This window comes from Marmota monax, unplaced genomic scaffold, assembly GCF_021218885.2.
Source record: "Marmota monax isolate L192 unplaced genomic scaffold, Marmota_monax_Labrador192_F-V1.1 WCK01_AAM20220418_F8-fsc00083, whole genome shotgun sequence".
Lineage (NCBI taxonomy): Eukaryota > Metazoa > Chordata > Mammalia > Rodentia > Sciuridae > Marmota > Marmota monax.
Window position 1 is genome coordinate 110,406 of NW_026692848.1, and position 26,878 is coordinate 137,283.

Consider the following 26,878-nt stretch of genomic DNA (forward strand, 5'->3'; position numbering starts at 1 on the left):
ATATTAGGAGACCTCAAGACAGCAGGAGACCTCAGGACAGCAGGAGACCTCAGGACATTAGGAGACCTCAGGACATTAGGAGACCTCAGGACAGCAGGAGACCTCGGGACATTAGGAGACCTTGGGACAGCAGGAGACCTCAGGACATTAGGACACCTCAAGACAGCAGGAGACCTGAGGACATTAGGAGACCTCAGGACAGCAGGAGACCTCAGGGCAGCAGGAGACCTCAGGACACTAGGAGACCTCAGGACAGCAGGAGACCTCAGGACATTAGGAGACCCCAGGACAGCAGGAGACCTCAGGACATTAGGAGACCCCAGGACAGCAGGAGACCCCAGGACATTACGAGACCTCAGGACAGCAGGAGACCTCAGGACAGCAGGAGACCTCAGGACATTAGGAGACCTCAGGACATTAGGAGACCTCAGGACAGCAGGAGACCTCAGGACAGCAGGAGACCTCAGGACATTAGGAGACCTCAGGACAGCAGGAGACCTCAGGACAGCAGGAGACCTCGGGACAGCAGGAGACCTCGGGACAGGAGGAGACCCCAGGACAGCAGGAGACCTCAGGACATTAGGAGACCTCAGGACAGCAGGAGACCTCAGGACATTAGGAGACCTCAGGACAGCAGGAGACCTCAGGACATTAGGAGACCTCAGGACATTAGGAGATCTCAGGACATTAGGAGACCTCGGGACATTAGGAGACCTCGGGACATTAGGAGACCTCGGGACACGAGGAGACCCTGGGACAGTAGGAGAAATCGGGACATTAGGAGACCTCGGGACAGCAGGAGACCTCGGGACAGCAGGAGACCTCGGGACAGCAGGAGAACTCAGGACATTAGGAGACCTCGGGAAAGGAGGAGACTCCGGGACAGTAGGAGACCTCGAGACATTAGGAGACCCTGGGACAGCAGGAGACCTCAGGACAGCAGGAGACCTCAGGACATTAGGAGACCTCGGGACAGGAGGAGACCCCGGGACAGTAGGAGACCTCGGGACATTAGGAGACCTCAGGACAGCAGGAGACCTCAGGACAGCAGGAGACCTCAGGACATTAGGAGACCCCAGGACAGCAGGAGACCACAGGACAGCAGGAGACCTCAGGACAGCAGGAGACCTCAGGACATTAGGAGACCTCAGGACATTAGGAGACCCCAGGACAGGAGGAGACCTCAGGACAGCAGGAGACCTCAGGACAGCAGGAGACCCCAGGACAGCAGGAGACCTCAGGACATCAGGAGACCTCAGGACAGCAGGAGACCTCAGGACATTAGGAGACCTCAGGACAGCAGCAGACCTCAGGACAGCAGGAGACCTCAGGACATTAGGAGACCTCAGGACAGCAGGAGACCCCAGGACAGCAGGAGACCTTGGGACATTAGGAGACCCCAGGACAGCAGGAGACCTCAAGACAGCAGGAGACCTCGGGACATTAGGAGACCTCAGGACAGCAGGAGACCCCAGGACAGCAGGAGACCTCGGGACATTTGGAGACCCCAGGACAGCAGGAGACCTCAGGACAGCAGGAGACCTCAGGACATTAGGAGACCTCAGGACAGCAGGAGACCTCAGGACATTAGGAGACCTCAGGACAGCAGGAGACCCCAGGACATTAGGAGACCTCAGGACATTAGGAGACCTCAGGACAGCAGGAGACCTCAGGACATTAGGAGACCTCAGGACAGCAGGAGACCCCAGGACATAAGGAGACCTCAGGACAGCAGGAGAACTCAGGACAGCAGGAGACCTCAGGACATTAGGTGACCTCAGGACATTAGGAGACCCCAGGACATTAGGAGACCTCAGGACATTAGGAGACCTCAGGACATTAGGAGACCTCAGGACAGCAGGAGACCTCGGGACATTAGGAGACCTCGGGACATTAGGAGACCCCAGGACATTAGGAGACCTCAGGACATTAGGAGACCTCAGGACAGCAGGAGACCTCAGGACATTAGGAGACCTCAGGACATTAGGAGACCCCAGGACATTAGGAGACCTCAGGACATTAGGAGACCTCAGGACAGCAGGAGACCACAGGACAGCAGGAGACCCCAGGACATTAGGAGACCTCAGGACAGCAGGGGGCCACGGGACATTAGGAGACCTCAGGACATTAGGAGACCTCAGGACAGCAGGAGACCCCAGGACAGCAGGAGACCTTGGGACATTAGGAGACCCCAGGACAGCAGGAGACCTCAAGACAGCAGGAGACCTCGGGACATTAGGAGACCTCAGGACAGCAGGAGACCCCAGGACAGCAGGAGACCTCGGGACATTTGGAGACCCAAGGACAGCAGGAGACCTCAGGACAGCAGGAGACCTCAGGACATTAGGAGACCTCAGGACAGCAGGAGACCTCAGGACATTAGGAGACCTCAGGACAGCAGGAGACCCCAGGACATTAGGAGACGTCAGGACAGTAGGAGACCTCAGGACAGCAGGAGACCTCAGGACATTAGGAGACCTCAGGACAGCAGGAGACCCCAGGACATAAGGAGACCTCAGGACAGCAGGAGAACTCAGGACAGCAGGAGACCTCAGGACATTAGGTGACCTCAGGACATTAGGAGACCCCAGGACATTAGGAGACCTCAGGACATTAGGAGACCTCAGGACATTAGGAGACCTCAGGACAGCAGGAGACCTCGGGACATTAGGAGACCTCGGGACATTAGGAGACCTCGGGACATTAGGAGACCCCGGGACATTAGGAGACCTCGGGACATTAGGAGACCTCAGGACAGCAGGAGACCTCAGGACATTAGGAGACCCCAGGACATTAGGAGACCTCAGGACATTAGGAGACCTAAGGACAGCAGGAGACCCCAGGACATTAGGAGACCTCAGGACAGCAGGAGGCCACGGGACATTAGGAGACCTCAGGACAGCAGGAGACCTCAGGACAGCAGGAGACCCCAGGACAGCAGGAGACCTCAGGACATTAGGAGACCTCAGGACATTAGGAGACCTCAGGACAGCAGGAGACCCCAGGACAGCAGGGGGCCACGGGACAGCAGGGGGCCACGGGACAGCAGGAGACCCCAGGACTGCAGAAGACCCCAGGAGAGCAGGGGGCCATGGGACAGCAGGAGACCTCAGGACATTAGGAGACCTCAGGACAGCAGGAGACCTCGGGACATTAGGAGACCTCAGGACATTAGGAGACCCCAGGACATTAGGAGACCTCAGGACATTAGGAGACCTCAGGACAGCAGGAGACCACAGGACAGCAGGAGACCCTAGGACATTAGGAGACCTCAGGACAGCAGGGGGCCACGGGACATTAGGAGACCTCAGGACATTAGGAGACCTCAGGAGAGCAGGAGACCTCAGGACAGCAGGAGACCCCAGGACAGCAGGAGACCTCAGGATATTAGGAGACCTCAGGACATTAGGAGACCTCAGGACAGCAGGAGACCCCAGGACAGCAGGGGGCCACGGGACAGCAGGGGGCCATGGGACAGCAGGAGACCTCAGGACATTAGGAGACCTCAGGACAGCAGGAGACCTCGGGACATTAGGAGACCTCAGGACAGCAGGAGACCCCAGGACAGCAGGAGACCTCAGGACAGCAGGAGACCTCAGGACATTAGGAGACCTCAGGACATTAGGAGACCCCAGGACAGCAGGAGACCTCAGGACATTAGGAGACTTCAGGACAGCAGGAGACCCCAGGACAGCAGGAGACCCCAGGACAGCAGGAGACCTCAGGACATTAGGAGACCTCAGGACATTAGGAGACCTTAGGACAGCAGGAGACCCCAGGACAGCAGGAGACCCCAGGACATTAGGAGACCTCAGGACATTAGGAGACCCCAGGACATTAGGAGACCTCAGGACATTAGGAGACCTCAGGACATTAGGAGACCTCAGGACAGCAGGAGACCCCAGGACAGCAGGAGACCTTGGGACATTAGGAGACCCCAGGACAGCAGGAGACCTCAAGACAGCAGGAGACCTCGGGACATTAGGAGACCTCAGGACAGCAGGAGACCCCAGGACAGCAGGAGACCTCGGGACATTTGGAGACCCAAGGACAGCAGGAGACCTCAGGACAGCAGGAGACCTCAGGACATTAGGAGACCTCAGGACAGCAGGAGACCTCAGGACATTAGGAGACCTCAGGACAGCAGGAGACCCCAGGACATTAGGAGACGTCAGGACAGTAGGAGACCTCAGGACAGCAGGAGACCTCAGGACATTAGGAGACCTCAGGACAGCAGGAGACCCCAGGACATAAGGAGACCTCAGGACAGCAGGAGAACTCAGGACAGCAGGAGACCTCAGGACATTAGGTGACCTCAGGACATTAGGAGACCCCAGGACATTAGGAGACCTCAGGACATTAGGAGACCTCAGGACAGCAGGAGACCTCGGGACATTAGGAGACCTCGGGACATTAGGAGACCTCGGGACATTAGGAGACCCCGGGACATTAGGAGACCTCGGGACATTAGGAGACCTCAGGACAGCAGGAGACCTCAGGACATTAGGAGACCCCAGGACATTAGGAGACCTCAGGACATTAGGAGACCTAAGGACAGCAGGAGACCCCAGGACATTAGGAGACCTCAGGACAGCAGGGGGCCACGGGACATTAGGAGACCTCAGGACAGCAGGAGACCTCAGGACAGCAGGAGACCCCAGGACAGCAGGAGACCTCAGGACATTAGGAGACCTCAGGACATTAGGAGACCTCAGGACAGCAGGAGACCCCAGGACAGCAGGGGGCCACGGGACAGCAGGGGGCCACGGGACAGCAGGAGACCCCAGGACTGCAGAAGACCCCAGGAGAGCAGGGGGCCATGGGACAGCAGGAGACCTCAGGACATTAGGAGACCTCAGGACAGCAGGAGACCTCGGGACATTAGGAGACCTCAGGACATTAGGAGACCCCAGGACATTAGGAGACCTCAGGACATTAGGAGACCTCAGGACAGCAGGAGACCACAGGACAGCAGGAGACCCTAGGACATTAGGAGACCTCAGGACAGCAGGGGGCCACGGGACATTAGGAGACCTCAGGACATTAGGAGACCTCAGGAGAGCAGGAGACCTCAGGACAGCAGGAGACCCCAGGACAGCAGGAGACCTCAGGATATTAGGAGACCTCAGGACATTAGGAGACCTCAGGACAGCAGGAGACCCCAGGACAGCAGGGGGCCACGGGACAGCAGGGGGCCATGGGACAGCAGGAGACCTCAGGACATTAGGAGACCTCAGGACAGCAGGAGACCTCGGGACATTAGGAGACCTCAGGACAGCAGGAGACCCCAGGACAGCAGGAGACCTCAGGACAGCAGGAGACCTCAGGACATTAGGAGACCTCAGGACATTAGGAGACCCCAGGACAGCAGGAGACCTCAGGACATTAGGAGACTTCAGGACAGCAGGAGACCCCAGGACAGCAGGAGACCCCAGGACAGCAGGAGACCTCAGGACATTAGGAGACCTCAGGACATTAGGAGACCTTAGGACAGCAGGAGACCCCAGGACAGCAGGAGACCCCAGGACATTAGGAGACCTCAGGACATTAGGAGACCCCAGGACAGCAGGAGACCTCAGGACAGCAGGAGACCTCAGGACAGCAGGAGACCCCAGGACACTAGGAGACCTCGGGACATTAGGAGACCCCAGGACAGCAGGAGACTTCAGGACAGCAGGAGACCTGAGGACATTAGGAGACCCCAGGACAGCAGGAGACCCCAGGACAGTAGGAGACCACAGGACAGCAGGAGACCCCAGGACATTAGGAGACCTCAGGACATTAGGAGACCCCAGGACAGCAGGAGACCTCAGCACAGCAGGAGACCTCGGGACATTAGGAGACCTCGGGACATTAGGAGACATCAGGACATTAGGAGACCCCAGGACAGCAGGAGACCTCAGGACAGCAGGAGACCCCAGGACATTAGGAGACATCAGGACATTAGGAGACATCAGGACATTAGGAGACCCCAGGACAGCAGGAGACCTCAGGACAGCAGGAGACCCCAGGACAGCAGGAGACCCCAGGACATTAGGAGACCCCAGGACATTAGGAGACCCCAGGACAGCAGTAGACCCCAGGACAGCAGGAGACCTCAGGACAGCAGGAGACCCCAGGACATTAGGAGACCTCAGGACATTAGGAGACCTCAGGACAGCAGGAGAACACAGGACATCAGGAGACCCCAGGACATTAGGAGACCTCAGGACAGCAGGGGGCCACGGGACATTAGGAGACCTCAGGACATTAGGAGACCCCAGGACATTACGAGACCTCAGGACAGCAGGAGACCCCAGGACAGCAGGAGACCTCAGGACAGCAGGAGACCTCAGGACAGCAGGAGCCATCAGGACATTAGGAGACCTCAGGACAGCAGGAGACCTCAGGACATTAGGAGACCTCAGGACAGCAGGAGACCTCAGGACAGCAGCAGACCTCAGGACATTAGGAGACCTCAGGACATTAGGAGACCTCAGGACAGCAGGAGACCTCGGGACATTAGGAGACCTCGGGACAGGAGGAGACCCCAGGACAGCAGTAGACCTCAGGACATTAGGAGACCTCAGGACATTAGGAGACCTCAGGACAGCAGGAGACCTCAGGACAGCAGGAGACCTCAGGACATTAGGAGACCTCAGGGCATTAGGAGACCTCAGGACAGCAGGAGACCCCAGGACAGCAGGAGACCTCAGGACATTAGGAGACCTCAGGACAGCAGGAGACCCCAGGACAGCAGGAGACCTCGGGACATTAGGAGACCTCAGAACATTAGGAGACCTCAGGACAGCAGGAGACCCCAGGACAGCAGGAGACCCCAGGACATTAGGAGACCTCAGGACATTAGGAGACCCGAGGACATTAGGAGACCTCAGGACATTAGGACACCCCAGGACAGCAGGAGACCCCAGGACAGCAGGAGACCTCGGGACATTAGGAGACCTCAGGACAGCAGGAGACCACAGGACAGCAGGAGACCCTAGGACATTAGGAGACCTCAGGACAGCAGGGGGCCACGGGACATTAGGAGACCTCAGGACATTAGGAGACCTCAGGAGAGCAGGAGACCTCAGGACAGCAGGAGACCCCAGGACAGCAGGAGACCTCAGGATATTAGGAGACCTCAGGACATTAGGAGACCTCAGGACAGCAGGAGACCCCAGGACAGCAGGAGACCCCAGGACAGCAGGGGGCCACGGGACAGCAGGAGACCTCAGGACATTAGGAGACCTCAGGACATTAGGAGACCCCAGGACAGCAGGAGACCTCAGGACATTAGGAGACTTCAGGACAGCAGGAGACCCCAGGACAGCAGGAGACCCCAGGACAGCAGGAGACCTCAGGACATTAGGAGACCTCAGGACATTAGGAGACCTTAGGACAGCAGGAGACCCCAGGACAGCAGGAGACCCCAGGACATTAGGAGACCTCAGGACATTAGGAGACCCCAGGACAGCAGGAGACCTCAGGACAGCAGGAGACCTCAGGACAGCAGGAGACCCCAGGACACTAGGAGACCTCGGGACATTAGGAGACCCCGGGACAGCAGGAGACTTCAGGACAGCAGGAGACCTGAGGACATTAGGAGACCCCAGGACAGCAGGAGACCCCAGGACAGCAGGAGACCACAGGACAGCAGGAGACCCCAGGACATTAGGAGACCTCAGGACATTAGGAGACCCCAGGACAGCAGGAGACCTCAGCACAGCAGGAGACCTCGGGACATTAGGAGACCTCGGGACATTAGGAGACATCAGGACATTAGGAGACCCCAGGACAGCAGGAGACCTCAGGACAGCAGGAGACCCCAGGACATTAGGAGACATCAGGACATTAGGAGACATCAGGACATTAGGAGACCCCAGGACAGCAGGAGACCTCAGGACAGCAGGAGACCCCAGGACAGCAGGAGACCCCAGGACATTAGGAGACCCCAGGACATTAGGAGACCCCAGGACAGCAGTAGACCCCAGGACAGCAGGAGACCTCAGGACAGCAGGAGACCCCAGGACATTAGGAGACCTCAGGACATTAGGAGACCTCAGGACAGCAGGAGAACACAGGACATCAGGAGACCCCAGGACATTAGGAGACCTCAGGACAGCAGGGGGCCACAGGACATTAGGAGACCTCAGGACATTAGGAGACCCCAGGACATTACGAGACCTCAGGACAGCAGGAGACCCCAGGACAGCAGGAGACCTCAGGACAGCAGGAGACCTCAGGACAGCAGGAGACCTCAGGACATTAGGAGACCTCAGGACATTAGGAGACCTCAGGACAGCAGGAGACCTCAGGACAGCATGAGACCTCAGGACATTAGGAGACCTCAGGGCATTAGGAGACCTCAGGACAGCAGGAGACCCCAGGACAGCAGGAGACCCCAGGACATTAGGAGACGTCAGGACAGCAGGAGACCTCAGGACAGCAGGAGACCCCAGGACATTAGGAGACCCCAGGACAGCAGGAGACCCCGGGACATTAGGAGACCCCAGGACAGCAGGAGACCTCAGGACATTAGGAGACCCCAGGACATTAGGAGACCTAAGGACAGCAGGAGACCCCAGGACATTAGGAGACCCCAGGACAGCATGAGACCTCAGGACATTAGGAGACCCCAGCACAGCAGGAAACCCCAGGACATTAGGAGACCCCAGGACATTAGGAGACCCCAGGACAGCAGGAGACCTCAGGACAGCAGGAGACCCCAGGACAGCAGGAGACCTCAGGACATTAGGAGACCTCAGGACAGCAGGAGACCCCAGGACAGCAGGAGACCCCAGGACATTAGGAGACCTCAGGACATTAGGAGACCTCAGGACAGTAGGACACCCCAGGACAGCAGGAGACCCCAGGACAGCAGGAGACCTCAGGACAGGAGGAGACCCCAGGACATTAGGAGACCCCAGGACAGCAGGAGACCCCAGGACAGCAGGAGACCTCAGGACAGCAGGAGACCCCAGGACATTAGGAGACCTCAGGACATTAGGAGACCTCAGGACAGCAGGAGACCACAGGACAGCAGGAGACCCCAGGACATTAGGAGACCTCAGGACAGCAGGGGGCCACGGGACATTAGGAGACCTATGGACATTAGGAGACGCCAGGACATTACGAGACCTCAGGACAGCAGGAGACCCCAGGACAGCAGGAGACCTCAGGACAGCAGGAGACCTCAGGACAGCAGGAGACCTCGGGACATTAGGAGACCTCGGGACAGGAGGAGACCCCGGGACAGCAGGAGACCTCAGGACATTAGGAGACCTCAGGACATTAGGAGACCTCAGGACAGCAGGAGACCTCAGGACATTAGGAGACCTCAGGGCATTAGGAGACCTCAGGACAGCAGGAGACCCCAGGACAGCAGGAGACCCCAGGACATTAGGAGACCCCAGGACATTAGGAGACCTCAGGACAGCAGGAGACCTCAGGACATTAGGAGACGTCAGGACAGCAGGAGACCTCAGGACAGCAGGAGACCCCAGGACATTAGGAGACCCCAGGACAGCAGGAGACCCCGGGACATTAGGAGACCCCAGGACAGCAGGAGACCTCAGGACATTAGGAGACCCCAGGACATTAGGAGACCTAAGGACAGCAGGAGACCCCAGGACATTAGGAGACCCCAGGACAGCATGAGACCTCAGGACATTAGGAGACCCCATCACAGCAGGAAACCCCAGGACATTAGGAGACCCCAGGACATTAGGAGACCTCAGGACAGCAGGAGACCCCAGGACAGCAGGAGACCTCAGGACATTAGGAGACCTCAGGACAGCAGGAGACCCCAGGACAGCAGGAGACCCCAGGACATTAGGAGACCTCAGGACATTAGGAGACCCGAGGACATTAGGAGACCCCAGGACATTAGGAGACCTCAGGACAGCAGGAGACCCCAGGACAGCAGGAGACCTCAGGACATGAGGAGACCTCAGGACAGCAGGAGACCCCAGGACAGCAGGAGACCCCAGGACATTAGGAGACCTCAGGACATTAGGAGACCCGAGGACATTAGGAGACCTGAGGACATTAGGACACCCCAGGACAGCAGGAGACCCCAGGACAGCAGGAGACCTCAGGACAGCAGGAGACCCCAGGACATTAGGAGACCCCAGGACAGCAGGAGACCTCAGGACAGCAGGAGACCTCAGGACAGCAGGAGACCCCAGGACATCAGGAGACCCCAGGACATTAGGAGACCCCAGGACAGCAGGAGACCCCAGGACAGCAGGAGACCCCAGTACATTAGGAGACCTCAGGACATTAGGAGACCCCAGGACAGCAGGAGACCTCAGGACAGCAGGAGACCCCAGGACATTAGGAGACCTCAGGACATTAGGAGACCTCAGGACAGCAGGAGACCTCAGGACATTAGGAGACCCCAGGACAGCAGGAGACCCCAGGACAGCAGGAGACCTCAGGACATCAGGAGACCCCAGGACAGCAGGAGTCCTCAGGACAGCAGGAGACCCCAGGACAGCAGGAGACCTCAGGACAGCAGGAGACCTTGGGACATTAGGAGACCCCGGGACAGCAGGAGACCTCGGGACAGCAGGAGACCCCGGGACAGCAGGAGACCTCGGGACATTAGGAGACCCCAGGACAGCAGGAGACCTCAGGACAGCAGGAGACCTCGGGACATTAGGAGACCTCAGGACTTTAGGAGACCCCAGGACAGCAGGAGACCTCAGGACAGCAGGAGACCTCAGGACATTAGGAGACCCCAGGACAACAGGAGACCCCAGGACAGCAGGAGACCTCAGGACAGCAGGAGACCCCAGGACATTAGGAGACCTCAGGACATTAGGAGACCCCAGGACAGCAGGAGACCTCAGGACAGCAGGAGACCTCAGGACATTAGGAGACCTGGGGACAGCAGGAGACCTCAGGACAGCAGGAGACTCCAGGACAGCAGGAGACCCCAGGACATTAGGAGACCCCAGGACAGCAGGAGACCCCAGGACAGCAGGAGACCTCAGGACATCAGGAGACCTCAGGACATTAGGAGACCCCAGGACAGCAGGAGACCTCAGGACAGCAGGAGACCCCAGGACAGCAGGAGACCCCAGGACAGCAGGAGACCTCAGGACTTTAGGAGACCTCAGGACATTAGGAGACCTCAGGACAGCAGGAGACCCCAGGACAGCAGGAGACCCCAGGACATTAGGAGACCTCAGGACATTAGGAGACCCCAGGATAGCAGGAGACCTCAGGACAGCAGGAGACCCCAGGACATTAGGAGACCTCAGGACATTAGGAGACCCCAGGACAGCAGGAGACCTCAGGACAGCAGGAGACCTCAGGACATTAGGAGACCCCAGGACAGCAGGAGACCCGAGGACAGCAGGAGACCTCAGTACAGCAGGAGACCCCAGGACATTAGGAGACCTCAGGACATTAGGAGACCCCAGGACAGCAGGAGACCTCAGCACAGCAGGAGACCTCGGGACATTAGGAGACCTCGGGACATTAGGAGACCCCGGGACAGCAGGAGACCTCAGGACAGCAGGAGACCCCAGGACATTAGGAGACCTCAGGACATTAGGAGACCCCAGGACAGCAGGAGACCTCAGGACATTAGGAGACCTCAGGACATTAGGAGACCCCAGGACAGCAGGAGACCCCAGGACAGCAGGAGACCTCAGGACAGCAGGAGACCCCAGGACATTAGGAGACCTGGGGACAGCAGGAGACCCCAGGACAGCAGGAGACCTCAGGACAGCAGGAGACCTCACGACATTAGGAGACCTCAGGACATTAGGAGACCTCAGGACAGCAGGAGACCTTGGGACATTAGGAGACCTTGGGACATTAGGAGACCTCGGGACATTAGGAGACCCCGGGACATTAGGAGACCTGAGGACATTAGGAGACCCCAGGACATTAGGAGACCTCAGGACATTAGGAGACCTCAGGACATTAGGAGACCCCAGGACATTAGGAGACCTCAGGACAGCAGGAGACCTCAGGACAGCAGGAGACCTCAGGACATTAGGAGACCTCAGGACAGCAGGAGACCTCAGGACATTAGGAGACCTCAGGACAGCAGGAGACCCCAGGACATCAGGAGACCCCAGGACATCAGGAGACCTCAGGACAGCAGGAGACCTCAGGACATTAGGAGACCTCAGGACATTAGGAGACCTCAGGACAGCAGGAGACCTCAGGACATTAGGAGACCTCAGGACAGCAGGAGACCCCAGGACATTAGGAGACCTCAGTACATTAGGAGACCTCAGGACAGCAGGAGACCTCAGGACATTAGGATACCTCAGGACAGCAGGAGACCCCAGGACATTAGGAGACCTCAGGACAGCAGGAGACCTCAGGACAGCAGGAGACCCCAGGACATTAGGAGACCCCAGGACATTAGGAGACCTCAGGATATTAGGAGACCCCAGGACATTAGGAGACCTCAGGACATTAGGAGACCTCAGGACATTAGGAGACCCCAGGACATTAGGAGACCTCAGGACATTCGGAGACCCCAGGACATTAGGAGACCTCAGGACAGCAGGAGACCCCAGGACATTAGGAGACCTCAGGACATTAGGAGACCTCAGGACATTAGGAGACCTCAGGACATTAGGAGACCTCAGGACAGCAGGAGACCCCAGGACAGCAGGGGGCTACGGGACTGCAGGAGACCTCAGGACAGCAGGAGACCTCAGGACAGCAGGAGACCCCAGGACACCAGGGGGCCACGGGACAGCAGGAGATCCAACTCTGTCTTGTAGCTCAGAATTGGTCACTCCTCCCTGGTCAGGGTTCTCTTTGGTTGCCCTCCAGGGAAGGTCCCAATTGAGGGATCTTACGGTCCTGCCCCATCCTGTGAATTTTTTTCATGGTGCCTGCCACTCTGCTTCTCACACCTGTTCAAGGTGACCTCCTGGGTCAGCATGTGTATTTTCCTGTCTTCCCAAGCAAAAGCCACACATACTCCTGTTTAGGAGCATTGCTCTCCCCAACTAACTCATTTTCCTGCCTCCACTCACTGTCCTGCCCTCTAGTGCTAGCCAGAAAAAGGCCTCACACAGCTTTAACTTGTTCTCATGACTGGAACTGAACGTTGCCAACAGTAGAGTACGAGGGCTTTCAGGGCAGGCCTACGCCAGCAGCCAACCATGGGCTCCTGAGGTCCTGGCAGATCACAGGTAGCTGGGTGGCCCATGTTGTGTTCTAACCCAGTCCTCCTGGTGGTTCTGATGCACAGAAAGCCAAGCCACCAAATCTCTGTGCTCCTACTACAGGTGCTTAGGAAGATGCCCCAGGTGGGGTGGAACTGAAGCAGTGCAGGCATCACCTGGCCCAGTGTCGGTCCTGTACTGCCCTTTCCCAGCCAGGTCATCTGGCTTGGTCTTGCTGGAACAAAGTCAGCGGCCAGCACACAGATGCCACCTGAAACACCCCCCTTAGCCAGGCTTTTTCCAGGAGCTGCCTGCCTGGTGCCTCCAGGCACCTCACCCTTGGGGTCAGCAGACCTACTTTCCAGAGCCTGGCTGGCTTCCTCATTTACAAAAAAGGTGGAGGAGCTGTTGTGGCAGCAATGGCACTTGCTCTGAGGACTTGGGGCTGGTGGCCAGAGGTGAGGAGGGCACCCAATCTTTCTCCCACGCAAGCTGAGCTAGCTGGTGGCTGTGGGTGGCAATGGCCCTGCTCTCTATCCCAGGAGAGGGCAGGGATGTTGCCTCCTCAGAAGCCCAGGGACTCTCCAGAGGGAAAGTTCATGGTGCCAAGGGTCTTCCAGAGAGTTCCTGCAAGCTTCAGCTCTGGGCTGAAGGGAGGTGGCCCAGCGCCTGCCTGGGAAACCCCCAAATTCACCCTTGCGACTGCTGCTCCATGGGGAAAGGCCACGTGGAGAACAGAAACCCATGTCTGGCCTGGCTCCGCAGCAGCGGTCAGGTGTAGACTGACACAGAGGCACACTCAGGCCGCGAGGCCAGCTACAGGAGCACCGACAGGCGGTGCTGGAGTCCACTGGATTCACCGGCAGGTCTGTTAGGGCATCTGGGGTGCAGTGCTAAAGCCACCTCAGCGCCCGATGGGCCTGGAGGCCACTTTCCCTGTGTCACATCAGCACATCACAATATTCCTTCATGAAGCTCATTTTGACACCAAAAAGATGGCGAGGGTGTAGTGTTGGCCTGGCTGTGGGAAGTGGGCTGGGTGCAGGTCTCTCTGCTAATGAAAGCCCCTGGGGGCCCTCTCAGGCCCCTCCCACTTTGGGTCCCCTATCACACAGTGACATCTGGCTTTGGTCCCTCACTCTGAGTCACAGCAGGGGCCTGCTGAACCAGGGGAAGAGCAGCACTGCGGTGACCTCCCTGCACACCAGCACTGGTGGGCATCTCTGGGTGCCACTGATCCACAGCACAGCCCCACTGGCACCCTTTCCTAGCCAAGCACACCAAGGTTGAGAGTCGATACCTTGTGGAAGACCAGAGCTGGGATCTGGGCTCCAGACCACCCCAGCCATGGGTCCCCTGGAACCCCACTCTGGAGACCCTCCTCTTGGTGACTGCCTAGCTCCTGAGCCCCTCAATCCCTTCCCTGGTCTCGAGGCCTGATCTGAGGGAAGTTGGTGCTCTTCACTGGAGCCTTGGCTCAGAGAACCTGGGTGTGGGGGCAGGGACAGGCACCCTGGGCTCAGCAGGATGGGGACCTGGCAGGCTGACAAGGACTCTCCACTGGCAGCTGCTGTCCAATGTGGCCAGCCCTCACTGACCCTCCTCTTCCATCTCCTCCACACAGTGTTCATACCATGGTGCAGCCAACTGTGGGTGTGCCCAAAGATAGGGAAGTTTCCCTGACTCTCCCCTGATGGCTTGGACCTCCTCCCTCTGCAGCATGGAGGCCATGTTCAGGGCTTCCTTGGGCCAAGCACTTCAGGCCCCGTGGGTGCTAGGCTGTCACAGGCTGTGGCTCACACCAGGCCAAATGCCTGGCAGACTGTGGCTCACTGGCCATTCCTTCCTGCTCCTTCCTGCTCCTCTTGGGCATGTCTTTCATCTCTGGAGTTTCCACAGGAATATCACATTTTTCCAAGAGCTAGAGGCCTAAACAGGTGGAGTTAGGCAGGAACAGATTCATTTCCCTCCTTTCTTTGACTTTTCCTTAAGTTTGCTTTTTGCCTACAAATACCATACAAGCTTGTAGCAAATTCAAGCCACCAAAGGGAGGGAGCAGACAGAGGTGTTCCCTGTCCCACCACTCACAGGCAGCTCCCTGCTCCAAAAGGCCCTCCCTTGACCTCTGCTCAATCCAGGCTGCGTGTCCTCACATCACCCTGCATGCACCGACCTCACTAGTCAGCGAGGGACCTTAGCTGTGTGAGAAGAGCTGTGTGGAGCACAGGCTGTGTGCAAGGCCATCAGAACCATCAAGGTGGATTGGCCTTCTCTGGCTGTCCCTGTGGCTGACAGGATGTGGAGAAAGGCTCCTGGGCCCTCACCTGGCACCAAGTGTAGAGCCGAGGCTCCTCTAAGGGAACTGGTGGGGCCCATGGAGTCCTGTCCACTCTACCAGCTGGCCCATGGCCGTGCAATGCTTGTTCTGACATGAGGTCACTGAGGGCGAGGGACAGCAGTCCAGGCTGGTCTGACTTTGAAGAGGTTGGAGGCAGGAGCCTCTCTGGAGAGGCAGCTCTGGGAAAGAGGGGAAGGGCCATGCTCCTCCCACTGATGGCAAGGGCCCTCCCATAGGAGGTGGGGACACTAAGCCAGCACACTAAGCCAGCTCTGGATCCCTGCCCGTGGTTGTGTTGGTGAGCGCCGGAGGAGAGCTCATCAGGAAGACTCCCCACCCCCATGGCTTCTGGCATCAGCACCATGTGCTGGAGGAGAGACGCATTACTGACAGGTGCAGGCAGATGGGACACTGGTGCAGGAGGCCAAGGGAGGCCTTTATAGGTGGGGCCTGATGTGCTGACTGTTTTATTCTAAAAAGCCACTTGCCAAGGCCACTCTGCCAGGTTTAAGTCACAGGACATGCTACATCCTCAGCAAACAACTTCTGTCTGCAGGGGAAAGAGGCTCCATCTCCTCCCTGCCATGGGACCTGGGTTACCCGAGGGGGACTTTTGAGACCTTTACACAGACCAGATTCCAGAGCTCAAGGGGTCAGTGTACTTGGAAGAAAGTACCCAACCATAAAGTCTGTAAGAACCAGTTCCAATTAAAGCTGGTGAGTATGGGCCAAAGTCCCTGGAGTGACCTTGGATCTTCAGTAGTCATTGTGACAATAAGACACCCCCTTCCTGGGGTAGACCATGCTCTGTGGTGACTCGGAAGTCTGATGTCACTCTGCTGTCAGCCAGAAGTTGAGAGGTGGCCCTAGGTGGGACTCCCTCAAAACTGCCCTTGGACCCATAATGAAACTGGAGAGAAGGACAGGGGAGGCTTGGCCAGTGGGTGCCAAGTTACAATCGGCTGGAAGAAGGAATCTCTTGTGCTTTACTGCACAGGAGGTATCTGGAGGACAAGGATAGGCTGTTGGTACATATGTATTTCCTAAAGCCAGCAGAGCAGGCCTGGGTGTTTTCACCATGCAGGAGTGTTAACGGGGGAGGTCAGCATGCTTGAGTGATTAACATGCATGATGTACACATGGACGGCAACAGCACATGACACCCCAAGAGCATGAATAGTGGACATGTTTCAGTTAAGAATTAAAATATTAAAAGTGAGAAAAGCTAGTGAAAAAAAAAAACTGCTCTAGAGTAAGAAAAGGTTTGTCAACAAAGAATTAATAAAAACCTGGAGGGCAGGAAAGGCACGCTTTCCCTCTCCTCTGAGGATGCCCCTCGTCCTTCTCCACGGAGTCTCCCTCTCCTTTTCTTTTCTCCTCTAACAGATTCCTACTGGCCACTATGTATGACTCACCTGAAATCCTTCCTGTGGGGTCACAAAGAACTGGTTGTGGACCCTGTGGTGGCTCAGGATCCATAGGTGGGTCTCAGGGGGCAGGAATTGAGGAGGCAACTCGGAGCAGCAGGGGACTGTCTAAGGATGGAGAGAGACGGCTCCTCCACAGGACATACACCAGGGACAGATGCAACTGTCCAGAGGTGAGAGGCCACAGTGAGCCTGGAAATGGATGGCACAGAAGGCCAGCGCTGCTGGACTCAGAGATGACGGAGAACACCAGGCAAGAGCAGTGGGGTGGGCAGCAGGCTGCACCTGGGGACACACAGCCCGGACGAATGGGGGTCTGGGGTCTGCACACCACCTGTGGCTGTGAGCCATCTTCAGAAGACTCCTGTAGTTAGGGACTAGCCTGCTCTGGGGTCAGAAAGCCCGGCATCATCTTGTCTCAGGGCCGGCTCTGTTAGCCCTGAACCCGACTGGCAGGTAGCAGTCATAAGAGAGGGTCAGCTTGGGGCATGGCTGACAGAGGCACATGCTGCATGAACCAGCAGCTGTCCCCCTGAGTCATGAAGATACCAGCCGAGGTCTGCTTGGTGCAGAGGTGGGATCTGGTGGCAGTGGGGTGGGTACCACCCCACCCCCCGGCCTGCTCCTTGCCCTTTCCAGCAGGAACATGGTGCTCACTTCTGCTGCCCCCTTGGAGGCACTCCAGACTTGGCCCTGCTCTCCAGGCAGTCTTTAAACCTCCAGAGTGAACATGTGACTGCCCAGAGGGGTCAGCGTTTCTCCAAAGCATGGTGAGCAGAAAGGGCTCTGTAGTTAGCACAGGCCTCCGTGCAGAGTCACCTCCGACATGGGATCCACATCCCCTTGAGCTGTTTTGTTTGGTGAGAGAGGCACAAAGCAGCCTGATGGTGAGACCTGAAGGAGACCTGGGAGGAGGCACAGCAAGCAGTAGCCATCCCCCTCACACTGCTGGGTCCCCGAGGAGGCTGGAGAGAAGGGCTTCCAAGCACGGCATCTAGGGAGAAGCTGTGACCCCTTTTTCTCCATCATCCTAGCTTTTATTTCTCTCTTTTCTCATTTCCCCCTTTTTACCTATCTACTTTTAGTCTTTATTTTTTTAATGACTCTTTTCTCTCTCTTTTCCTGGTGCTGGGGATTAAGCACAGGGTTTCACACAAGTCTTCCTCTGAGTTCAGTTGAGAGGAATTAAGTCCAGTCTGGCCACAACCTAGTCTTGCTTGAACCCTGAAGGACACGTCTACTCAAAGAAAAGGAGAGATGTCAGCTCCCAGTCTGTTTCAGGGCCTTCTCCGTGATTGGAATGGCCAACATCAAAACTGCTTCCAAGTGACCAAGCATCTCACCAGTGCCTGTGCACAGCTCCCACCCCTGATGGGGGCTCCCACTCCCACCGAAGAAGCAACCATGGGATGCACCCTACCTGTTCTGCTGTGTGCAACATATCTGCAGAACTGCCAGAGGGACCCTATTCTTATTTTTTTAGTCAAATAAGATAGTTATTTTATTGTTAATATTTTTATCAGTGCATTGTAGTTATACATAATAGCAGGATTCATTGGAGGGATCTCTCTCTCTCTCTCTCTCTCTCTCTCTCTCTCTCTCTCTTTGGTACTGGGGATTAAATCCAGGGACACTTTACCACTGAGCTACATTCCCAGTCCTTTTTATTTTATATTTTGAGAAATGTTCTTAATAAGTTACTGAAGTTCTTGCTAAGTTGCTGAGGCTGACTTGAGATCCTTCTGCCTCAGCCTCCCGAGTCACTGGGATTATAGGCTTGTGCCATGGTGGAGGGACCTCATTTTGCAAGATCTACCAAGAAAGCAGGTCACAGGCTCTGATACAGTACAGATTATGTCAAAAAAATCACAGAGATTACACTATAAGTCCAATCAGAATTAAGACAAGAAAGCAATACACCAAAGACGTATCACCAAGAGAAGACAGCTCACTAAGAAGTCCCACACGTAAAAGTGGAAGAGATATTTATCCAGCAGATGCCCAAATGTTAGCACAGAAACAGGAGAAATAGGCAAAAAACAAGACAATGTGACACCTCCTAAAGTTCATGATTTTATAGCAACAAACACCCAAGATATCAGAGGGAATGAAATGCCAGATAGAGAATTCAGAAGGAATTCCAAGAAAATAATTGAATGAATTAGGGAAGACAATGTAGGATATGAAATAAGAAATCCACTAATAACACAGATTTTGAAAAGAAAGCAAACAGAAATATTGGGAATGAAGAGATCAATATGTCAGATTAAAAAACACACCTAGTTGAAAGTCTCAGCAATAGATTAGATCAAGCAGAAAAAAAGAATGTCAAGACTTGAAGACAAACTGAGGAACTATCACCTGCAGGCAGTAATGAAGGAAAAATAAAGAACACACAGGAATCTGGGACACCATCCAAAGACCACACATATGGAAAATTGGAATAGATGAGGGAGAAGAACTACAAAGCCCAGAAAACTTATTTATCAAAATAATCGCAGAACACGTTCCAAAGCTGTCTTGGGAAAGACATGGACATCCAGGAAGAAGAGGCATTTAGAACCCCAAATAGACATGACTAGAAAAGAACCTCTTTAAACTGCCGAAAATATAGAACAAAGAAGGAATATTAAAGGCCATCAGGAAAAGCACAGATTCACATATAAAGGGAAACCCATCAGAATAACAGCATATTTCTGAGAAGAAACTCTAAAGGCCAGCAGCACATGGAATGATGTATTTCAAGTAATTAAAGAAAATAACTGCCTGCTAATATTATTCTACCCAGCAAGTATATCTTTGAAATTGAGAAGAAATACAGACTTTGAAGGCAAGCATAATTCATGATCACTGAATCAGCATTATAGAAGATACTTAAGAGACTCCTACACCCAGAAGAGGAAGAACAACCCCACAGCCAGGAGAGTGCAGGAAAAGACAAACCTCACTAAAAGAGCAGGTGAGAATCAGGAAAGAGTCAGACCTCTAAGATGAGGAAGAGAAGGAGAAGCAAACATAGAATATTCAAAGCAACCAGAAGAACAATGAAAGGATGCACATGATAGAAACAACTCTTTACCTTTCAACAAGAGCTATGGATGTAAGTGGTTTACTTCTCCATCAGAAGACCCGGTAAGCTGACTGGATTAAAACAAGACCAACAATATGATGCCTTCAGGGAACGCCCTTCATTGGTAAAGACACACACAGATCGAAAGGATGAATACAGGTCCAAGCAAAAGGAATCTCAAAGCAAGTATGAGTGTCCTCACTCACTGCAAAAACAGACTTTAGCTGAACTCAGTCAGAAAAGAAGAAGAAAGTCATTACATAATTGAAAACAATTCATCAAAAACATACAACAATTCATCAAAAACATTTACAACAATTATAAGTATATATGCACCAAATGTCAAAGCTCCCAACTTTATAAAACAAATGCTACTGGACATAAAGGGAGAATAGGCCCCCAAAACAATAATAGGGGGTTACCAGCAGAGAGACCATCCAGACGAAAAATCAACAAGGAAACATCAGAGTGAAATCCCACTACAGATCAAATGTACTTAACAGACTATTTCTCCCAATGGTGGCAAACTATACATTCTGTTCATCAGCTTATGGAGCATTTTCCTATATAGATCATATATCACACCATAAAGCAAGTTGTAGCAATTTTTGAAAATCTAAATAATTCCAAGGCATCTTATAATGAAACTAGAAGTCAAAAGCAAGATTAAATTATATAAACACATAAAAATTAAATAATATACTCCCAACAAAGACACTTAGAAATGGAAGGGGTCACTGCTGAGTTTTATCAGATTTTTAAAGAAACAACACCCGTGCTTTTCAAACTGTTTCATAAACTAGGAAGGGAAGGAACCCTTGCAAGCTCATCATACAAAGCCAGTGTTATCCTCCAACACCTCATAGGGACACACCAAAACGGAAATCTGTAGTCCAATGTCCTTGATGAACACTGATGCAAAAATCCTCAATAAAATATTTATAAATTGAATTCAACAACACAATGAAAAGATCATACCCCATGATCAATCTGGTTTCATTCCAAGGATGCAAGTTGTTGTTCAACATATGAGATAACAGAGACATAAATAAAACCAAGGATAAAAGCCACCTGATCATCTTAGTAGATGCAGAAAAAGCTTTTGATAAAATTCAACATCCCAGGGGCTGGGGTTGTGGCTCAATGGTAGAGCGCTCACCTAGCACATGCGAGGTTCTGGGTTTGATCCTCAGCACCACATGAAAATAAGTAAATAAAATAAAGGTATTGTTCCAACTACACCTAAGAAAAATTTTTTTAAAAATTCAATATCCCATCATGATAAAAGCCCTAAATAAAGTAGGTCTAGGAAGATCACACCTCAATACAATAAAAAGCGATGTGTGTCAAATCCAAAGCCAATGTCCCACTGAATGGGGGAGACAGAGGGCATGTCCTCTGAAAGCAAGGGCAAGGTAAGGGCATGCACTCCCTCCACTCTTATTCAAGGTAGTGTTTGAAGTCTTATCTAGAGCAACCAGACAAGAGAAAGAAATGCCAGGAACACAAATAAGAAAGCAGTGAGTCAGATTATCTATTTGCAGATGATAATTTTATACTTAGAAGACAGTAAAAATGCCACCAAAAAAAATTTAAAAAGCTATCAGAACTTACAAATCACCAAAGTAGCAAGATACGAAATCAACATACAAAAAAATCAGTAGCTTTTCTAGATATCAATAATGAGCTTACTGAGGAAGAAGTCAGGAAAACAATTCCATTCAAACAAGATACCCAGAATGAAATGAAATTAGCCAAGGAGGTGAAAAACCTCTGCAATTAAAACTAAGAAATGCTGAAGAGACTGAGGAGGACAGGAAATGACTTCCGTGTTCCTGGATGGGGAGAATTGACCCTATTAAATGGCGACAATACTAAAAGCAATCTATAATTCAATGCAGACCCTGTCAACGCATCAATGACATTCTTCACAGAATGGGTACCCACATGTAGACACAACAAAGTGAGGGATAGATCTTTGTCAGCTACTCACCTGACAGAGGATTGATATCCAGAGTAAATAAAGAACTGGCCAAGCACAGTGGCCACACCTGTACTCCCAGTGACCCAGAGGCTGAGGCAGGAGGATGGCAAGTTAAAGGCCAGGCTGGACAACTTATCGAGACCCTGTCTCAAAATAAAAGTACAAAGGGCTGGGGATGCAGCTCAGTGGTAGAGGGCTCCTGGGTTCAATTCCGGGGGGGGGGGGAGAGAGAGACACACACACAAAATGACAAAAAACAAGCAGCCCCGTCAGTAAGTGGCAAATGATCTGAACAGGAGAGGCTCTGGTGGAAAATAAACATGAAAATTGAGCAATGCCTTTAGCTATTATGAAAGTGCAAATCAAAACTACATTGAGATTCCATATCACCCCAATCAGAATGGCTAATATCCAAAAACAAAGCAAAGCAAAATTTACAAATGCCTGTGAGGAACACGTAGAGCTGTGGGTGGGATGGAAATCAGCTCAGCCTGAGGGCAGAGCCAGCCTTCCCACTCTGGGCACACTGCAGAAGTGGCCAAGTGGCACACAAGAGACACCCTGTGGAGGGTGGCTCTGCCACTGCAACTCAGCCCCAGGTCAACCGGGCACCATCTAGATGCTGACGCTGGGTGAAGGGCATGAGGCTTGAGAGCTGGTGGAGCCTCCCTCCACACAGGGAGCGACATTCCCGTCAGGGGCAGGAAAGTGGTGGAGCAGTAAGCCAGACGTAGAAAGGCAAGTGTCATCTGTTTGCTCTCCTATGTGGAACTGAAAAAAGATGACCTGAAGGTCAAAGAGGGACTAGTAGGGAACGGAGAGGTGGCCCAGGTGGGCAGAGAGGTGGCCATGGACATCGAGACACACACATGCCTAGAAAGGCCACAGGGGACCATGTTCTGCAGTCCATCAGCACCCATGAATGCGCTTCTAGAAAACACAGGAGCCAGCCACATACCTGTGATGGCTCCAAACAGGGTCAGGGACGTGAAAGTGGGGCTGGACAGCAGGGAACAGGCTTCCAGAGGCTTCCTTGCAGCAGGTATGCGTGTGCCAGGCAGGTGTGTGCACGTGCACGTGGCATGTCTGGGTGTGCGGTGTGGGCTGGTGGCCTGAATTCACGTCAGGTGCTGTGAATCTGCAGCATGGCCTCCTTCTGTGCTCACCAAGTCTGAAGAGCTGGTGTGCGTGAGGCACTGGGCACCCCCGCTTCACAGCTGCCCTGCTGGCCAGATGCAGGCGGCCACGGGACAGGCCCATGAGAGACACAGCAGCAGCCCAGATTCTCCATGTGTGTCGGCCTAAAGACCCTGAGAGGCAGCTGCTTCGTGGAGTCCATAAACTGGAAACATCGTGATGGAACTCACACAGTCAAGATGGAATCCCTCTCTAGGGGCAAAACTCCCACTGCTGGGTAATCAGCGCCGTTGTCTTCCTAGCACCACTGTGTTCTTCATGATGCAGGCTCCCTGAGGGCAGCCTGGGTCAGTCCCCAAAGAGCAGGCTGCTACCCCAGCCTGCTGGCTCCTTTAGGCTTGACACGTGGCACCTGCCTGTTACAGCCCGGTCTCCACCCCAGTCAAACAGCTTAGGACAGAGCAGGCTGCACCCAGACCTGGTTCCGTTGCAGTTACACATGCTGCAGAAGACACTTTGGTTTCCTTTCAGACAAGAGGGTCATCAGGAAACTTGGGCCAGCGTGGGAAGGAGAGAGACGGGGAAGCCATGTCAGGAGCTGCCCACTGGGCCTCAGCATCTCCAACCCGGTGTGCATCCACAGCCAGGGGGAGGGGAGGTGAGGTCTCAGTGAACAGAGCAAGGGAAGTGCGGGGGCCTGGGGCAGGGACGATGCTGGGACCACGTGAAAGGGATCTTGAGTGGGTACCTCTTATGAACAAGCTTCCACTGCTGAGTCTGCGTCCGCTCAATGTGACCACTCATGTGATGAGCAGGATGGTGCCAACTGCATACAGCAGCAGGCCAGGGCCTGAGGGTGTGCTGCTGACCTCCAGGCCAGCCCTTTCAAGCCCTTTCCCCAGAAGCAGGGCAAGGCTTCCAGGAGCACCAGCCACAGGGCCAAGCAAAGACCACTGGTGCCTCCACCCCCCACCCCGTGGTGGACACCAGCATCTCAGCAGCCCAGGCCAGTGCGAGGGGCAGGTGAGCTGACCCCCACTCCTCCCCTCACGGCGTCCTCAGCACGACTGGGGATTCCATGGCAGCAGTGTGGCCTAGCTGAGGGAAGATGACATTGGGAAGGCCACAGGCATCTGCCCTGAGCCCTCAGCCAGGCCGTGCCTGTCCCTCAGCTGACACATGGCCCTCGACAGCTGCTGGCCTGGGCAGTGACTCCTGGGAGTCCCCGTCTGTCTAAGTCTCACCAGGGAGCTGCCTGTTCAGCACCCTGTCTTCCTGTTCCTTAGCAGAAGCCACGGTCAGCCCCAGACAGCTTTTGCTCTCCACACCCACCACAATTCCTGGGCACTCCCTCTCTCCGGGCCTGCAGCCTCCAGGATCCAGGTCCAGGGAGGCCCGGGGCCAGATGTAGACACTGGGCACTCTCTGACAGCTGGTCCTTTCGGGGTGGGGGGAGGCAGACATTCTAGATGAACATTGGGAGCTCAGAAACTCCTCTAATCCGAGGGCAGCCGTCCATGTGTGCACAGGTGAGCACCAGGGCTCACAGGCAGCCCTGGGGGACAACAGGTCAGCACTCTGCCCTCCTGGTTCTCTCACTTGTTGGCTTTTGCTAGGCCCTGGAGGTCTGCAGGCCCAGGGCTTCCTCCCCTGGCCAGGGACTGTCAGGGACTGTCATCCTGGGCTTGCTGAGGAGCTTCGGATGCATGTGTGGGCAGGGCCTCAGAGTGAAGGGACAGTAGGTGCCCCGTACAGTGTCCTGGAAGCAGGAGTGGTGGGAGTTCCCTCCAATCGCCTCTGTCTGGGTTCACCCGTGTCCATGCAGCCCTCTGTAGGATGGCCTGTGGTCAGACAGGCATGGGATAGCCAGTGCATAGGCCCTTCACGCAGCCTCCACACTGCTGAGAGTTCTGGGGACCACAGTGGCCAAGCTGTTCCCTCACCTGTCCTGCCAGCACTGCCCAGCCCTCGACAGGACACCCCAAGAGGGACTCTGAGGGATGGGGCAGGTGAGGAACCAGCTGTGTCTGGGAGCAGTCACACCTGTGGAGCGCAGGTGTGCCAGGGAAGGTGCCAGCCTGTGGTCAGCACACGGCTGCAGGTGCTTCCTCCAGCCTGCACAGCGACACCTCTGTGAACAGCTGCCCAAGTGTCCTCTCTGTGGGCAACTCTGTCAGCAGAACAGACCATAGCAGTAGGCCTTCTGGGCTGAGTGCGGTGCTGCTCACTCCTGCAGATGGGCCACTCTTCCTCCCTGGGGAGGGCCAGGGCTGGGTGGCCATGCATGTGTGGCGTGCTTAGGTGCGGGGCAGCTGGCTTCCCGTCCTGGCAGCCCACAGAGCCTTGGACTGACTCTGGGGCTCTGGAGACCCCCGCCCTTCTTTTCCTCTCGGCTGGCCTGAAGGTAGGGTGACCACTCTTCCTGGAACCAGCGGGGTCTTGTGTGGAATCACATTTAGTAGACAGCTTCTGGGTCTGTGCTGTCCCGGACCGCCTGCGTCTCAGAACCACAGAGTCCCCTGTCCTTTCCTCCAGCACAGTGTTCCTTTTCTCCACCAAACCCCTTTTAAGACGTTTTTTGGATTTCACTCTTCCATCTGCCTGGGGTTCATGTTGGTGAGGTTCAGAGCTGCTGCCAGTTTCTCTGGGAGGCTCCTGGGAAGGTCCAGAGATTGCCACTTGCCACATGCTCTGCTGGGGCAGCCTGCAGTGTTACGCAGGACCTCAGGGCATGTTTCACTGTCTTGTAGAACTAGTTGCTCCATTATTTGTTTGTTTTTCAGGATTGCCTTGTCTACTCTTGTTTACCTCTTCACACGCGGATTTGGCCCTAATGGTTGAAAAACACCACTGTTTATCTGAGGTTCAGAGCTCTGGTGGCCAGGCCTCAGTCTGCAGGTCCCTTGGACACATGGCTGGGCTCCAGCTGTGGGTCTCACACATTCTTCCCACCACGTCTCCAGAGGCCTCCTTCCCTGGGCCCTGTGAGGTTTTCTCTCCCCCTTTTCCCAGCCATTCTGTGTCCAGAGCAGGGACCGCTGGCTGGTTTGCGGTGTTCCAGCCGCACCCCAGCAGGGAACCACCTGACCTCCTTCTCCACTTCTGTGTCCCCTTCTCCTGTCCCAACCGCATGGCCCAGAGTCCCGCCCCTTTTGTCGACTTCATCCTCGACCAGTGAGTGCTTTCTCCTCTGTGTGCACAAGTCTGGACGCTGGGCTTCGTCCACGTCTTGGCATCTTAGCAGAGGTCGCGGCCGCAGCCTCGCTGTTCTCGGGAGTGGTGGCACCGCCAGTTCCTGCCTCCTCCAGTCCTGTGTGCGGCCTTCACATGCCCTGGGATGCGCTTCCCAAAGGCGCTATTTAGGGTTTCCACATCGATTTTTAAAGACACAAGAATGGGTGGTGCGTTTCTTTACATGGATCTTTTTGGTGGTAATGTGACATGGGCTTGGGAACAGCTAAAAACATGTTGGAATGGATTGGGGTACAGCACAGCTGTAAATCGACCTCTTTCATTCTTCAGCCAGGTCGCCTGGAAACAGGTCTTTTACAGGCATCTGTGATAATAAAGTGTAAGAGTAGGAAACCTGTGAAGATTCCAAGTCCAATTTGTTCCCAGCACATGCTGTTAATTGTAAGTCAAATCCAGAGTTTAGTTTATTTATTTATTTTAAAACTAAATAAGCTGGATATTTATTTTTTTCATATTTTTTTAGTTGTTGCTAGACCTTTATTTAGGTAGTTATATGCGGTGCTGACAATCGAATCCAGTGCCTCACACAGGCAAGTGTGCTAC